Source organism: Arvicola amphibius, chromosome 5 (assembly GCF_903992535.2).
Source record: "Arvicola amphibius chromosome 5, mArvAmp1.2, whole genome shotgun sequence".
In the NCBI taxonomy this organism is placed as follows: domain Eukaryota; kingdom Metazoa; phylum Chordata; class Mammalia; order Rodentia; family Cricetidae; genus Arvicola; species Arvicola amphibius.
Genome location: NC_052051.1, coordinates 66,454,273 through 66,473,206, shown reverse-complemented (window position 1 = coordinate 66,473,206; position 18,934 = coordinate 66,454,273). Strand labels below are relative to the sequence as shown.

The 18,934-nt window shown below is 38.1% G+C and overlaps 1 pseudogene; it reads left to right on the top strand.

The window, feature by feature from the left end:
- Window positions 1-7,232: 7,232 nt before the first annotated feature.
- Window positions 7,233-13,161, top strand: LOC119815256 (annotated as a pseudogene).
- Window positions 13,162-18,934: the final 5,773 nt, after the last annotated feature.

Sequence of the window (18,934 nt, the reverse complement as noted above, 5' to 3'; positions counted from 1 at the left end):
TGGGAAGTAGAAAAAGACAAGATCTCCTGAGTAAATTGGGAGCATGGAGACCATGACAGGGTTTAAGGGAAGAGGAGAGGAAAGGAGAGAATCAGAGAAAAATGTATAGATCAATCAAATCAATTCTAAAAAAGAAAATAAAAAAGAAATGTGAATATAAAAAAGAATTATTCATGGGGAGACTGAAATTTGAACCCAACAGTGGCTCCTGCTAAATAAATTTTTAAAGTCTTATATTGCTGGCTTAATGTAGAAGAAATAACAGAAAAACATAAGGAACTCAAATAGTGTAATAAATATTTTTCTGTATTACTCATAGACAAAACCCCAACATGTTTTACAAGGGACCTCAAAAAACCTTTTATTAACAAGAATGCACTAATGAGAAGCATACCAGTGTGCTGCAAAAAGTAACTTTGCAACTGTTTTCTATAAAACAAAGATGTCTTTGAGAGACATGTCAGTAGAAATGGGCCTCTTAATTCCAAAGTCTTTGAGATGATAGATGCTAAGTGACTTTTAAAAAAATCAGTGATAGTTTTGGAGATGGGATAGATATGGAATTATTCGCATTATTCTACTTGTTGACATCCAGTTATGCCAGCACAATTTGTCGAAGATGCTTTCTGTTTTCCATTGTATAATTTTTGTTTTTTTTGTCAAAAATCAGATGTTTAAAAATGTGTAGATTAATATTAGGCTCTTCAATTCAATTCCATTTGTCAACCTCTCTGTTTTTATGCTAATATCAAGCTGTTTTCATTAATGTAGCTCTATAATAGAGCTTGATGTCAGGAAAGGTGTAGCATCTGGAAGTTCCTTTATCATACAGGATTTATTTGGATATACTGGGTTTCTTGTTTGCCCATATGAAGTTGAGTATTGTTCTTTCAATGTCTGTGAAAAATTGTGTTGAGATTTTGATTGCATTGAATCTGTAGATTGCTTTTAATAAGACTGCCATTTTTACTCTGTTGATCTTTCCCATCCAAGAGCATGAGAGATATTTCCATTTTCTGATATCTTCTTCAGTTTCTTTCTTCAAAGATACAAAGGTCTTGTCATGCAGGTCCTTCACTTCTTTGGTTAGTGTTACCCTAAGACATTTTATTGTGTTTGTGGCTATTGTAAAGACTGATGTTTCTCTGATTTCTATCTCAACCCTTTTATTATTTGTATATAGAAAGGCTACTGATTTTTTTTAGTTGATTTTGTATCCTTCAGAAATTTCTTCAGTTCCCTGGCAGAAATTATATATATATTCATATCAGCTGGAAATAGTGAAAATTTGACTTTCTCCTTTCCAATTTGTATCCCCTTGTTCTCCTTTTGTTGTCTTATTGCTCTAGCTAGAATTTTGAGTATGTGGTCCTGCCTCAAATTGATGTGCCAGATTTTGTTGACTCCCCATTAAAAGCCTTCTAGTGGGGTGACTAGAAGGCGAAAGGAGCAGGAGGAGGGAAGGGAGAAGGAACTAGGATTGGTATGTAAAATGAGAAAGATTACATAAATAAATAAATAAATTTTTGATAGTTTTATGGCTACCATTATAGGAAGAGATTTGGAAAGTTCACGTGAAGAATTTATATCTTCTGGTAACACTGACAACATGAATTGATTGGGAGTTTCTAACTCAAGTAGAAATAAGTTCTACTTGACTGGCAAAGCCAAAATAATTCTTAGTCTATTGATCAGAGTATAGACTTGAAAAACTTTAAGAGAATAATATTCATTGTCCAATTATCAGTTTACTCTTCAAAAACAGCAGAATGAAGAAATGATGAAATTTCAGTCATGTATCCACCTGTTAGTTCTCTTCCAGCTCTCTCTCAAGAGACCTGTGACAATTAAAATGTAAATTGAGGAATTAAAACTAAAACTGTAGAGCATCTGGGAAGTATTAACAATGGATCAGATTTAACGCCAATACAATATTTGGGGCTCTGTTTATACTGGAGTGATTACATGGAGTAGAAAATAATGGGATTGGTGTCAGGATATTAATAGAATTTTGACAGAAAGTCATTTCTACCATAAAGAGAGAAACCCCCAAACTATCTTGTTATTTCCAAACAAACGTCTTGTTTGGGCAGTTACAACTGATTTCTAATATTATTATTCTTGGTGTCTCTTTGATCTGTACAGTTAGAAATACATACTAGATGGAAATGAACAACCATATGAGGTTACTCAAAAAACTTAAAACAAAACTACTATTATTTATTTCACTCAGAAATGATGACTGGATATTAATCGCTATTGCAGAACTATACATAATAACTGACATATGGAAGCAGCTAAGAAAATGGATAAAGAAAATTTGGCATTTATTTACAATGGAGTACTATTCATCAAAAGGAATTAATTCAAATATATTGGAAAACAGATGAAACTGAGGACATTATGATTGAAAAAAATCCAGATACAGAAAGATAAGTATTATATGTATTCTGTAATATGCAGAAATGAAAACGTAAAACAATAAATAAAGACAGAAAGTACTGTAACTAAGAGAGCTACAAAGAATCAGGGAAGAGCAGTAAAGAGAAGAAAATATGAATAGCAAAAGTACATGATATATGTATGTGTGTGTACATATATGTATAAAACAATCACAATGAATCCTCTTAATTTTTTCAACATGTGTTAATACATTATAATAAATTCATAAATAAAAGGTGGAAAGTTCAATACAAACATGTACATATTCCCAAAATGCAAAACTAAAGTTAAAGCACAATCCTGAAGGAATCCTACAATTAGCCCCACTATCAAGTATGTACAATGGAGAATGGAACATATTCTTGTCTCTTTAGTGATTGGTTAATGGTAAAGCTGGTTCTTAAAGAAGGACACTGATTCAAACCACCAGCTATTCATTCCACTTGTAGCTGCTTTCCTAAGCATGATTCCTTTACTGCAGCTTTATTTCCTCTGTATAGGGGACTGCTGGGGTCTATAAAGAATTTACTGCCTAAGTAAGAAAAAGATTAAGGTTTGTCTTACAGAAATCACTACACAATATTGTGGCACTAATCATGAGTGATGACCATGATTCTGCATGGGTGCAGAATATGGAACCTAAAAGAAAGGGGCATGTCATGCACTCAGGTGAGAAGAGACTTGATATAATAAAGGTCCACCCTTTGTCATAGGCCATGGGCAGTGGTGTGACCAAATAGAACACATTTTTCTAAGGATGAATTTGGAGAACTCATATTGGATTGATTCAACAATGAACTGTGTAGATGGACTTTTTAGAACAGACAAATAAGATATTTGGTGTTATATAAATGTTCAATGAGAATTCGTTTTCTAAGAAATATGGTCTTAAAAAGTGAATGAATGAGATAAAGCACATATGGAAACCAATTATTCTGCTTTCCTAAAGATTCCATATGTATTCAGCTAAATCGTGCTCAAAAAGGAGGCGGGGTTATACATAAGCTAAACACAGGAGCTTTCCCTCACCAAGGCCAACTTGGATGCAGCAACAGAAACAGATCCTGTATCCCTGATATAACATCACAAACCTGAATTCCATAATGTCACCTAGTGACATAAATATTATGTGATTCATTTTTCCTTCATGAAATCAGGTGGTCTTCTAGATTTGGAATTTGTGGCTCTACCCACCATCTATTTGTAAACATACCATTATATATAATTTCGTTAGGGTTCCTACTGTTGTGCTAACACAATGACCAAGGCAGATTAGAACAAAATATTTTATTGGGAGCTTGCTTACAGTTTCAGAAGGGTGGGAAGCATGGCAGCAAGTAGGTGTGTTCCTGGAGCAGTAGCTAAGAACTTACTTACATACTGATCTGCATGCATCAGACAGAAAGAGACAGGGCCTGGGATGGGCATTTCAAACTTGAAGCCTGCTCCCAATCACACACCTCCTCCAACATGAACCAAGCTCATGAAAACTCATGAACTCTAGGCTGACAGAGACTGGAGTCTCCATGGGATTGAACTAGACCCACCATATGTGGTAGTCAGTGGTGAAGCTTGAACTATACAAGGGGCCCCTGGTAGTATGATCAGGATCTATCCCTGATGCATGAGCTAACTTGTTGAAGCCCCTTCCCTATGGTGGAATACCATGCTCAGAATTACTGCAGGGGGAAGGGCTTGGTCCTGCCCCAATTTAACTTGCCAGACTTTGTTGACTTCCCATGGGAGCCCTACCCATTGGGAGGAATGAATGGGGGCTGGGATGGAGGGGAAATGGGGCAAGCAGGAGGAGGGGTGGGAAGGAGAACTGTGGTTGGAATATAAAATAAAAGAAAAATGTAAAATAAATTTTAAAACCCAGCAATCCAATTTAAAAATGGAAATTTAATCAGAATTCTCAACAGAAGAATCTCAAATGGCTGAGAAACACTTTTAAAAATGTTCAACATCCTTAGCCATCAAGGAAATGCAAATCAAAACAACTCTGAGTTTCCATCTTATATCTGTCAGAATGGTTAAGATCAAAAACACAAGTGACAGCTCATGCTGGAGAGGCTATAGAGCAAAGTAAATACGCCTCCATTGCTGGTGGGTGTGCAAACTTGTACAGCTACTTTGGAAACCAATATGCAGTTTTCTTAGAAAATTGGGAATCAATCTATCCAAGACCCAGCTATACCATCCATGGGCATATACTCCAAAAATACTCAATCATATACCACAATGACCCTGTGCAACTATGATAATGGCATCTTTATTCATAATATCCAGCACTTGGAAACTACCTAGATGTCCTTCAACCAAAGAATAGATAAAGAAAATGTGCTACATTTACACAGTGAAGAATTCCTCAGCTGTTAAAAACAATACCATCATAAAATTGGCAGGAAAATGGATTTAACTAGAAAAAAAAGTCACCCTGAGGTAACACAGACTGAGAAAGACAAACATGGTATGTACTCATTTATAAGTGGATATTAGCTGCAAACTAAAGGATAACCATGTGACAATCCAGACCAATCTAGATCCAGAGAGGCTGGGTAACAAGAAGTGTTGAGGGTAGACAGAGGAGATTCCATGGGTGGACTCAGGGCAGGTGGGGATGAGAATATGAGGGGTCAGTTGGGAAGAGATTTAGGGAGAGAGTAGTGAAAGAGACAATTGGAAAGTGGGCATCTTGGGCTGAGGTAGACACCTGGTGCAAAGGCTTCTCTCAGGAATCTACAAGGATGACCCCAGATAACACTTCAAGCAATAGGAGATACTTAGCCTGAGCTGGCCATCTCCTAAGACCAGGCAAGACTTCCAACAGAGGGATTGGGATAGCAGCCTAGCCATATAACTTTCTTCTTACAGTCTATCCTGCCTATGGGAATGTGCTGGGGTGAGGGTGACACAGAGATGGTGAAAGTAACCAATCAATGACTGTTCCAACCTCAGAGCCATGCCATGAGAATGAGGCCACCCTGACACTTCCTGGAGTGACAGGACCCAGAGACTGGATGGCTCAGAGATGCAAGATAGAAAGAACTAAATATGGCTGGAGAAAAAAATGTCAATGTAATGCCTAATAATATTCTTCTATACTCATAGATTGTTGCCTAGCCCAACGATCATCAGAGAGGCTTCTCCGGCAGCTGATGGAAACAGATGCAAAGACCCACAGGCAAACATTAGGACAAACTCTGGGAATCCTGATGAAGAGAAAGATGAAGGAGTGTAGGAGCCAAGAGGTCAAGAAAATGAACAGTATCAATTAACCTGGGGTCACAGGAGCTCCCAGAGACTGAATTGACAATCAGGGGGCCTGCATGAAACTGACCTAGGTTCTCTGCATGTATATGACAGCTATGTCCTCTTGTAGGACTCTTAACAGTGGGAGCAGGGGCTGTCTTTGATTCTTTTGCTGGAGTTTGAGGCCCTATTCCTCATGTTAGGTTGCCTGGCCCAGCCTTAATACTAAGGGAGAAAGGTTATTAGTCTTACTGCAACTTGATATGTCATGTTTTGTTGACATCCATGGAAGCTCTTCCCTTTTCTGAACACAAATGGAGGAGGAGACATTTGGGAAGGGAACACAGGGGATATGTGAGGACGGATTTGGAGAAGGGGAGGTAGGGGAAACTCTGGTAGGGATGTAAAATAAATTAAAAATAAAGAGAAATTCTCACAGAATATTTGTTTTCTTCCTTTACATAACTTTAGCCCCTACCTGCTTAAAGTTTGTATATTACAAGATGAAGTTATTCTACTGGGATCCCCTCAAATGTACCCACTCACCTAGAAACTGAGACTGCGAAATGGTCATTTCAGACCCTTCATCATGTTGATTAAGCATTAATAGGCTCGCAGGCTTACAAGGTTTTCTGAAGTCATTGACCTGCTTCATCAACTACCTGATTAGGGAAAATGAGGGTTTGGAGAGAGAAAAGGGAGCCATTTTAATCTACTTCCTTTTGTATAATGTAATGTTATATGGTTTCCTGGAAGACTTTCATAGCTGATATCACAAAAACCATAACTATCAAAGGTTTCAATGCACAAGAATGAAAGACTATTACTCCATATCACAAACATTAACTGAGTTTCTTCCTAAAGGAAAATTTTAGAATGAGCATGGTCAGTGGACAGTTATCAGAAATCCCAGGTAACACTTGTAATCTGAAGCGGAAACAAGGGCTATAAGCTAGTTGTGCCTAATTATATATATAATATTAGATTTATATTTTGGGGTATGAGTGTTTTAGCTACATGTATGTATACCCATGGAGACAAGAAGAGGACATCAGATCCTCTGAAACTACAGTTAAGAATGGCTATGAGCTAGCATGTGACTGGTGGAACCAAATCCAGGTCTTCTGCAAGAGCAGTCAATGCTCTTAACCCCTGAACCACCTCTCTATTCCTGTATCTCTTTACTATACAAAACTGTTACCATACAAATATGTTATATGCAATGCATAGTTTTCAAACTGTTTCTGAAAAAGGGTTCCAGAGACACCGCACTGGCCTGAATAGACAAGACAACCTTGAATTCATCATCCTCTGCTTCCCAAATTCTGGAATCACATGTAACATCATGACAGAATTCTCTTGTTCTGGAAGTGCAAATCAACACATTTTCCATTTATCATATGCCATGGTATTATGCAACATAATTTTTTGTTTTCTATTTTTTTTCAGAAAATTTGCAAGGTTCCATGACCAGAAAAAAAAACTTTCCTTTTTGTTTGAACAACTGCTTTCTGTAACTTACAGCTGAGACCTTTCATATGCATGCTTTAGTGGAAAGACCTTCAGAGTCAGGAATAGCTAGGTTGGAATCACAAACTCCACTTACTAAATGGATGTCACTTAATCTCTTCAACACGATTTCTAATATTATGAAATATGAAGTGTAGATATCTCTGAGATGGTGTTTAATTCAATCCAATAATCTTTTTTGTATAGAAAAATATTTATTTCCCTTTCAAGATCACTAATCCCTAATCTAATGATAGACCTAAGTCTGTGATTATGCATATGAAATATGTATGGGTGTATTCATACAAAATTTGTATGCAATCTCAAATTTTCTTTTTATTTACTAAAGGTTAATAATGAGATCATCAAAACCAAATTAATAACTCTTACAATTGGTTACAATTCATGATAATACATGAATTTTTTTACTTGGATTATTGTTTACTTACTTTGTCTCTGAACTCTCCTGTTATTGCTACTGCTGGTATATGCCTTTAGTCACAGCATTCTGGAGGCAGAGGCATGTGGATCTCTAAGTTTGATGACAATTTGATCTAAAGAGAGAGTTCTCTAGGACAGCCAGAGTGACACAGAGAAACTTTGTTTTGAAAAAAACAAAATAGGGAGGCAGTGTCAATTAGACTTAAACCATAAAAATGACTACTTACAAATGGCTTTCACACTCCCTATATCATTTAAGCTTCCAACAATGAGATGGCTATAAAAGGTTGTGAGAGTAAATAACAGTTGAATGCTCAGACCTAAGAAAAGATACCTATCCCACCCCTCTGAGACTCAAAGAACGTTGAAGAAGGGTTAGAAGATCATAGGGAGGAGGACTTAAAAAAATTTTACCTTCTAGGCAAGACACAATGACTAAAATCATGAAACAATAAAATCCACACCCACTGTAGTGGGACTGATTAAAAATAGGCCCAACAGAGAGAGACCATCCAACCCCAGAGAAGCTAAGTAACAAGGAGAACTCTAACAGAAACATATATAGATCCTCCTAGGAAGGGGAAATGGGTAAGATCTTCTGAGAAAATTGGAAGCATGGGAGTGGGAGAGAGAAGGAAAAGTAAAGAGGAAGAGGAGAGGAGAAGGTGAGGGAGAGGATAACTTGAGGGAATGGGATGGTCAAGATGGGGGAAAGACAGAGATGGAGAGAAAGGAAAGAGATATCTTGATTCAGGCAGGCATTTTGGGGCAAACAAGAAACCTGGAATTAGAGAAATTCTCAGAATCTACAAGGATGACCCCAGCTAAGACCCTAAGCAATAGTGGAGAGTGTGCCTAAACTGGCCTTGCCCTGTAGTCAGAATAATGACTATCTTAAATGTCATCATAGAACCTTCATCCAGCAAATGATGAAATCAGAGGCAGAGATTTAGTGAGCACTGGGCTGACCTCCCAAAGTCCAGTTGAAGAGTCGGAGAAGTGAGAATATGAGCAAAGAGGTCAAGACCATGATGGGGATATCCATTGAAATAGCTTGCATGAGCTGAAGCTCACCAACTCTGGACTGACAGTGACATACCAGCATAGAACCAAACTAGGCCCTCTGAATGTGGGTGACAGTTTTATGACTAGGGCAGACTGTGGAGCCACTGGCAATGAGACCAGGATTTATCTCCACTATTATACTGGCTTTTTAGAACCCATTCTCTTTGGAGGGATACTTTGCTCAGTCTAAATATAGTAGGGAGGGCCTTCTAGTACATTCCTCAAAACAGTGTACTAGACTTTGTTGACTTCCTATGGGAAGCCTTACCCTCTCTGAGAGTAGATGGGGTTGAGATGGGGGAGAAGGTGGAGGGAACGAGAGGAGGGAAGGGAGTGGAAACTGAAATTGGTATGTAAAATGAGAAAAGATAGGAAGAAAGAAAGGAAGGAAGGAAGGAGGAAGGAAGGAAGGAAGGAAGGAAGGAAGGAAGGAAGGAAGGAAGGAAGGAAGAAAGAAAGAAAGAAGAAAGAACGGCCTGAATAATAGGCCTCTCAAGAGTCAGGCATGGGTAGAAGAGGGGGAGAGAGAACTATCTAATAGTGATAGATTTGATAAGTGGAGAATTATTTATCCCCTTCTGTTGTGTACTAATTGGTGACTCCACTAGGCCCCAATAAGTAGCCTCAATCCACTGGTCATACACATGACCATGGTTAAAATAAATGACTCACAAAACAAGACAAATAGTCATACATGAAGAAGAAACTAGTATGGAGGAGGAGATGGGAAGGAGATATGGAGGGTGCTTGGGACAGAATAATCGAAGTATATCTTTACAAATATGTGATTATATTCTATGATGTCAGTATTATGTTATTTTACATAGTAGAATTTTTTAATTAATTTTTTTTCATAAGATATACTTTTATCACTCTTTTCCTGATTTTAGCTCCTCCAAAATCCTCTTCACATCCCACCCAACTCCACACCCTTTCACTCTTAGAAAATAAACAAATAGGCAGACAATAACAAAAACAAAGAAAGCAGAATAAAAATGTAGAGAAAACAGAATACATACATATCACATATACCTACAAACAAAACCCAAAAAATGGATTATCATAAACCACAGTATATAAGAAAACATCCAGTAAGACAAAAAATATTCAAACAAAGCAATATGAGACAAAAATTACTCAAAAATACTATTGAGTTTGTTTTGTGTTGGCCATCTACTGCTGGATATGTATCCTGGCCTTAAGTGTAGTTATATACCCCCAAGAGATTCTACCTGAGCAAACCAATTTTTTCTTTAAGAAGGCATCAATTGAAGATAGCTTCTCGGTTAGGAGTGGAATCCCATGATCACCGCCACTCTCAGGGATCAGATCCAACCTGGCCTGAACCTATGCAGGCCATGTGTAAACTGCCACAATCTCTGAGTTCAAATGTGCTCTGTTCCCGTTGTGTCTGGAAGACAGCGTTCCCTTCAAGCCACCCATCCTCTATGGCTCTAATAATCTTTCTGCCGCCTCTTCAGTGGAGCTCCCTAAGCCTTGAAGCAGCTTGGGTTTTAAAAGTTGAATGCTGCATTCAAAGAGTTTCCAATTCTTTCATCTACGACCTCCTAACTTAGTGACTTAGAGCAGCCACTTCACTTTCCTCTCAGTTTTGTGCAACAGAATTTGAGAAAGGCTTAGTTCTATGATTTGTCTCCAAACCACTTCGCCACAGCTGTAGCAAAAGGAACAGGACCTAGTTCCAAGTGGGCATCTTCAGTCACTGCCTGTCTGTTCACAGACAGCTGGAAGATTGGCCTTAGTTCGACACTACTTCCTCTCCACGCCGTGTCAGAATCTCTATATTGTCTATCTAGTGGATTATTTAGGAATTCATATCCTTACACAGAAGCAAAGATTCCAAGCTACTTAAGAGTTTTATCTAGGGACTGGAGACAAGGTTTAGCAGTTACGTGCTCTTACTGATCCTGAGGAAGACCTGGGATTGGTTCCTAGTGCCCTCACGTAAACTCAAAACCATCCATATCCCAGTTTCCAGGGGATGTGGTGTCCTTGTCTGGCCTTTTTCAGGTGCTTGGTAAACACATGATGTACATACATATATGTAGGTAAACATTCACACATGTGAAATGAAGATCAATAAATATTTTTTTAAAGAACTATACTTAAAATGTAAGCAGCAGCATCTCTAGCATATTGCATTGATGGAAGCAGACACATCCTGGCCTGTGGTATAAGCAGTGGAGAAGTAGAACCTACTTCAGTGGGAACATTATCATAAAGATTAAGCTATGGGGTTGCTCTGGCTTCCACCCTTGATCAGACCTTCCTTATGGAATAAGTTTCATTTCCCAAATATCAGTAAATAATTCTATAAACCCCTGGATTAAAATTCAATGAAGCTTAGATGCATATTTGAATTAATTTCCATGCTTCAGTGAGTGTGTCTCAGGGGTAACAGAGGAGTGTTTGTGTTCAAGTTATTTAAGGTAATTCAAACTTCTCCAAATCTAGTGGGATCAAGCAGCCCAAAATATCATTACAGCTAAAAATTTACTCTACAGGAAAGTGTCATTACAAATCAACCCTGCACTTTCCACCTCCTGGGCATGTAAAAAACTCAGCACTGCCACTTTCAAGATATTTTAGCATCTCAACAGGGAGTATGGTTAAGTAAGAACTAAAATAGCACAATGATCCCAGAAACAGCATAGAAGAAAGGAAATACAAATAGCGCAAACAAACAGAGGGCATCCCAGACAATTCCAAAAAATTTACTCTTGACACTGATTTCTGGAATCTCCACATTGAACAGAATTTTGCATCTGATTTTAGGCACCATCATTCCTAGAGTTTAAATTATTTCCACAGACAACATGATTCTCTTCTCATTATGCCAGGACATTCATTTCTACTTGTCATGAAGCTTTTATGTGTATGCTTTCCTTCATTTACCTAGGGCTTTTCTTAGCCATTAAATAATCAAAAACAGAAACAGATTAAAGTTATCAAATGAGAAAGGGGGGCATGGTGGCCCACAGAACTCTTCAAATATGACTAAATATATTGGGAAATCAATTCCTTTATAAATGTAAAATTTTGCTTTATAACCTAAGTAGATTTAGAAAGAAAACATATGAAAAATACCAAAAGTCTTAGAGTACAAGAATAGTATAGGTAATAAACAAAATATGGCATTGGCATAGGCTGCAATATAAAACCAAGAGAGGGTAGAAGAAGAGCAGCTTGGAATCTGATGGGATGAAACAACCACACATGGCAGTCTCACATGACTCACTGGGATGTAGATGCTGCTACAGGGGAAGCAAGGGCTAAATCTGTCTGTTCATTGATGTCATTGACACTTAGAGCAACCCCTGGTGTAGAAAGGCACAATAAATACTTGTTCATTTTTAACAAATGAAGCTCGTGAGGGTTGGCCTAAAGAAATGCAGGAAGCTAACTAAGTACGGATGGTTAGTGGGGATTTTTTGGGCAGCAAGAACTTTTAAATCATGACAAAAGAATATACAGTAAAAATACCTCAACTACCAACAAATTCTAGGCAATTTTCTGAGCCCAAGCCAAATAGGCAGTGAATGATTTCAGTTTTTGTGTCAGATGCAGCCACTTGTCAGAGATAAAAGGAAACAAATTGAATAGAAATCTTTATTCTGTGATAAAGTGAGGAATCACGAAGAAAGGGAATTGGAATATGGGATGTTATAATCCAATTTGAAAACCCAAATCCTAGGCCTGTTGAGCAGAAATGGCAACAGGGGCAGAGTTGAGAATGTGACCCAAACTGTGACAGAAGGCATTAATCGTGAGTCACTGGACCCAAGGCTCAGGGGGTGACTTAAAGAACTCTCCACATTTTCCACTGGACTAATGGAAAGTCTGGGTGCTGAGAGGAGCAAGTGGGAGAAACCAGCTTTGTTGAGTGAGCTGCAGCATAGGAAGATGCCTCCCCAGATCTGGGATTATAGGCACTCATACCGTGTACTATTGGAGGGTTATTTTCAAGTTGAGACATCTGGAGGCTGGAAGGACATGGGCCAAAGATGGAGACTAGGTAGTTGCTATTTATTCGAGGCTCCTCAATAAACCCAAGTGAGATGACCCCAGAGGAGCTGTGAAAGCAGCAGGAGGAGGAATTCAGCACAGGTCCACTCTCAGCGTTCACGCAGCCAGTCAAGAACAACATGCAAGTTCTCATTAACTGCCCACCAACAAGAAGGTCCTGGGTGAAGACCTTTGACAGACACTGCAACATGGTGCTGGAGAATGTGAAGGAAATGTAAACTAAGGTTCTCAAAACCAGCCCGGGCAAGAAGTCAAAGCTGCTACATCTCCAAGATGTTCCTGTGTGGGGACTCAGTCATTGTGGTGCTGCATAAACCATTGTCATTGCCTGCAAGTACAGTAGAGGCCTCTTCTCTCTGTGAGAGCATGCTCCCTGTCCTGCCAAGCCCTGCCCAGTGGGATTGAAATAAAATCCTGAGTTTTTTGTTGAAACAAACAAAACAAAACTGGATGCCGTGCCTGAGTTAATTTAAGGAAAAAGGTGTAAGTTTGTAAGAGTGTGAGGCAGAGAATGGGTATAATTCATCTAAATCCTAAAGAAAGACATTTCATAGTCTCTGCTCCCAAGGGTATTCTCAATATGAACACATTATCATCATCATCATCATCATCATCATCATCATCATCAGTCTCTAAACCAAATGCACAAAGAACTGGTGGGAAGACTTATCCATGGTGCTGTGGGATAATTCTCGTGTAGACTGCAAACATTTGTCACTCATTTAGGTTCAATAAAATGCTGATTGGCTGTTGTTTTTTTTTTCTGCTGTGTAGGACTCCATTGTGTAAATATACCACATTTTTCTTATCCATTCTTTGATCAAGGGGCATTTAGGTTATTTCCAGGTTCTGTCTATGTCAAACAAAGCTGCTGTGAACATAATTGAGCACATAAAATGGATGGAGCTAGAAAACATTATTTTGAGTGAGGTAACCCAGACACAGAAACACAATTATCACATGTACTCACTCATAGGTGGTTTTTAAACATAAAGCAAAGAAAGCCAGCCTACAAACCACAATCCCAGAGAACTTAGACAACAATGTGGACACTAAGAGAGACTTACATAGATCTAATCTACATGGGAAGTAGAAAGTAGAAAAAGACAAGATCTCCTGAGTAAATTGGGAGCATAGGGACCTTGGGGGAGGATTGAAGGAGGGAGAGGAAAGGCAAGGAGGGGAACAGAGAAAAATGTAGAGCTCAATAAATATCAATTAAAAAAACTACAAAAAAATGCTGATTGGCCAGCAGCCAGACAGAAAGTATAGGTAGGGCAACCAACCAGACTACAAGAATTCTGGCAAGAGGAAAGGCAGAGAGTCAGTTACCAGCCAGACATAGAGGAAGGAAGATGAAAATGCCTCACTGAGAAAAGGTACCAAGCCATGTGGCCATACACAGACAAGAATTTTGGGTGAATTTAAGTCGTAAGAGCTGGTTAGTAAAAAGTTTGAACAGTAGGACAAAGAGTTTATAATTAACAAAAGCCTCTGTGTGTTTATTTGAGACTGAATGACTGCTGCACTGGGCAGGACAGAAACTACACCATCGCAAGTTTTATCAGAAGATTCATAAAATTAAATGAGAGAGGATAAAAAAATTCTCCACCCTCAACAGGTTAATGAGGCTTAGCCATTGGTAAAGACATCACCACTGAATACTGGCCAAGAAAGACCAAAGAGAAGGAATCCTGGTCCACACTTTGGTTATCTAATGCACTAACACCAGCACGTTTAATCTGATGCATTCGTGATGAGCAGAGGATTTGAGAGTCTCTCAAGGAAGACCCTGTACTTTGACCATCAGAAACAAGCCCTATCATTAGCACTTTGTGGGTATGGTGCTATTCTCTCTTCCCCAGAAATATTTTACATGCCCAGTTATCAAGTTTGCCTACTATTCTTCCCATGACTGTATCTTTTTTCATTATTCTCTTTTTCTCTTACATAGAAACTGATGGGAGAGCTACATTTAGTTGGGCCCCACTTTAGAAGAAAAATATTAACAGGCTGCGATGTTCCAAACTGCTCAAGGAAGGGAAGAGTGAAAAAGCAGCGATAGTGTTTGAGGGGATAAATCAGTTAGCAAAGTGCTTGCCAGACAAACATGAAGATGTGAGTGCAGATCTCCAGCGCCTGTGTAAAAAGCTGGGAGTGGTAGCACATACCTGTACTCCCAGCACTTGGGAAGGCCAAAACAGGTGGACATTGACTCAACCAATTAGTGAGCTCCAACTTCAGTGAGAGACCTTAGCAAAGACATATTAGTGTGGAAAGCAATAGAGGAAGACTGTAGATGTTCACTTCTAAAACTACCATGAGCACATGTTTGTGCACACATTGTTGAACACACACACACACACACACTACACACATTCATATACACGCATTAAAAAATTTAATGACATATGATAACATATGTGTAGATAAAATGTCCAAGAAATTTGCCAAACATCAAGATGTGAGCAATGGAATTATAGATATTTTTTAGAAATTTTTGTTTGTTCTTTGCTATTTTCTATAAGTAACATATTTTTACTTTCAAATATATCATTCAAATGGGAGTATAAATCTAATTTAATTTTTGTGAAAATAATATATGTTTGTTTATTTGTATGAATGTATACTTGATTTTAAGTAGAGTATAATCTGAAATAAAAACCAGAATCAAAGTTATAAATAGAGACTATATTTGAGGACTTGAAAACAGTAAAAGAGAGGGAAGAGATGTTTTCTTTCTTTAATTCTTCAGCAATGTTTGAGTTGGGATTCTACAATAAATGTTTAATACATAATAATGCAGAAAGAAATTTGAGTGACTAAAAAAGATTTTCTAAACTATTTCCTTGACAATCAGGTCTATGGAAAATAAATTTAATTAAAAATATATTATCGTTGAATATATTATTGTTATCATGTAATCAAATGTTTTGTTATTTACCATTATTGATATTGTAACAATATTTCCATTTGTACACATTAGACTTTTTAAAGTTAGACTAGGATAAAGAAAAGAATCCTGAGGTGTGAGTATATTGACGAAATCATTTCAACAGAAAGAAGGCTGCCTCACGCCGGTAAGTCCTCCCTATAAACAGGATGGGGAAAAATGTAAGTCCTGTCCTTTAAGGATGTTGTCTAAGCCACAAGGGCCATGCTGTAAGAACAAGAGTACTAGTGTGGAAGCCACACACAGAATTACTTTCCCTGGAGGACTTTAAAAATAGGCAAGCATGTCTGGGAGAGTGGAAAAGCATTCTGCTGAGGGCAGAGCAGATGGATCTGGTGACCCCTCAAGGTCCCTTCCAGCTAGTAGATGTGGACTTATAACCCTGCTCAGCCACCAGAACCCCATCGTACCCTAGGCCCTTCACCTGTGTCTACTGCTTGTCTCCACAGGCTGCAGATGTTCGCCCCACCCTGCTAGAATCCTTCCGCAGCACACATCTGTAGGGGGTGTCTAATAGCTATCATTTGTGAGAAGCATGTTATTCCAAATCAGAGCCAAAACAGCAGCTCTGCGAAGCCCAGATTGTAGGGCATGTTCCAAAATGATTGGTTTTTAATTTTTAAAAAATAGCAGCAACATATAAAATAAAGCAAGGCCAACATATATTTCACATTAAAAGAAGCTTGACAGCTGTGAAAATTCAGTGCAATGCTTAATCATGGACTGAGCCATCCAGTAAAATAAATGCTGTAAAATCAATATCACACACACACACACACACACACACACACACACACACACACACACACGTGATGGGTCACAGATGAGAAAAATGTTCAGAACTGGTGAATCTGAGAAAGGAGGTGCAGCTTTTATAGAATTCTTAAAACTTTTCTGCCAAGTTATTAATCATTTCAAAGTAAAGAATTTTAAGCATTGGACTTTAACGTTTGTACCATGACTTCAGTTATCAGTCTGGAAGGTTCCCCTCTCATTTGTTCCTGAAGACAAGAAATTGCATCTATCAGAGCAAACTTTACACACTCACTTCCCACTCTGTTTTGATCATTGGGATTGTCCTAGTTCTGCACCTCAGTTTGCTTCCCTTGTTCTTCCCTTAACACCTTAACCTGAACCCTTCAAAATCAGTACTCCTGCCAGCTGGATCCCCAAACCCCATATGGCACTCTTGCCTGGTGCTGCTCACATTCTGACATGACATCTGGGTAGATTGCCCTGAGCAAAGCAGAATTTAAAACCCTCTCTTGTATTCACAAGAGTTCAATAAGCCACGGGAGAAATGGCCTGCTTATCATGTATTTCTGAGAACGTTATGGTGGAACTATTATTAACCTAGAAAAAGAGGTTGCTCTGGAAGTATGGATAAGAAATAACATTTAGGAGTGCCACCCTCATCCTAAATGATTTATATACATGATCTTATTTAATCTTTACAACATTTCTGCATGACAGATTTTATTATCCCTGTTTCATAGATGAGACTCTAAATGAAAAGTCACTTAAACCTATGGCTAGTAAGCAATTAAGCTATAATCCAATATGAAAACCTGAGTGTCTATTTCCAAAGCTCATTTTCTAAGCCATTTCATTCCATGCTCCCTGAATTCTGTGGACGTCTCTATGTCAACACGATTAACAATAACAAGAAAAATCTAACCTATGCCCCTTGTTAAATTCTGAAAATACAAACCATTTGGATTAATTTGTTGTTTATATATCTTATAAAGTTATTAATAAAATTCAGTTCATCTAGACAAAGTTTTCTGAATTATTTTATTGTTGAAACTATGGACATAAGTATGTTCTGATACATTCTTTTTTTTTTTTTTGAAAATTACTTGGTAAAATGAATAGAGCTTTTCCTGGCTAGGTTTATGTCAACTTGACACAAGTTAGAGTCATCTTAAAGAAGGGAACACCAGTTGATGAAATGCTGCCAACAGATACAGAAATAGGGCATTTTCTTAAACAGCAATTGATGAGGTAAGGTCTAAGCCATTGTGGGTGGTGGCATCCCCGGGTTGGTGGTCCTAAGTGAGCAAGCTGAGCAAGTCACGAGGAGCAAGTAAGTAGCAGGTCCCTGCCACGTCTTTGTATCAGCTCCTGCCTCCAGGTTTCTGTCCTGTTTTAATATTTGTCCTGACTTCCTTCAATGATGGACTACAGTGTGGAAGTGTAAGCCAAATCAACCCTTCCCTCCCCAACTTGTTTTTGGTCATAATGTTTAATCACAGCAATAGAAATGCTAATATAGATGTATACCCTCAAAATCCTTATACTGTTTAATCTAGAAATCCCTGAATGGCTACCCAGTGTTGTAAATAGAAGTTTGTGTACCAAGGTGCTCCTTAACAATAGTTTAATTATTAGCCAAATGTCCAAATGAACAGGTGGAGTTGCGGAACAGTTTCTCTTTCCAGGTGATAACCACTCAGGTATTGAAAATTACATTTATGAAGAGAGAGTTTAGAATAGCATGAAAATGCAGTATCATACAAGTGGGAAAAAATGGAAAACATGAAATCAATTATGAAGGATGACTGCATCTTGGAAGAATACTTTATTATTTCAATTGCACCAGTCTTCTAGGTGGAGAGCAGATTACAATGTAGTGAATCAACTAGTTGTGACATCCCTGAGCAGAATGAAATGGTTGAAATCAGTCGTTAGTGCAGAAGATATCACAGATATTTAAAATTGCTCCATAAACTTGTATGTGGCATTTATAAGACTTCATGATTGCTTTGTCACATAGAAGGAAATTGGTAGAATCGATAATATTCTTGATGGGCTGATGAGATGGTGTTTAGGGTAAAGGCACATTTAAACCTGAAAAGTTTTAAAACTTGTCCTCAATCTCCTCCACACATGTGCTATGTGACACACATACACACATACACACACACAAATAAATAAATAAATTTATAAAAATCAATGTTAAACATTGTAAGTTAAAACAAAAATAATAGTCTTGAGTCGTTTGTCTTGAGAAATGGAAGTGCAATTTTTTGTTATGGATGCGCTAGAAGGAGCACATTTGAACCTATGAAGGCCAAGGTTTAGAAATTGAGCATGTTTCCTCGGGTGTCACCACTTGAGTGACCATTGGATACAGGACTCAAACTTGTTGGAGAGGTCAGTGTTATAGATATAAAATTAAAAGTCACCTCCTTAGATGCATAGAGATCAAATTCAGGCCAAGAA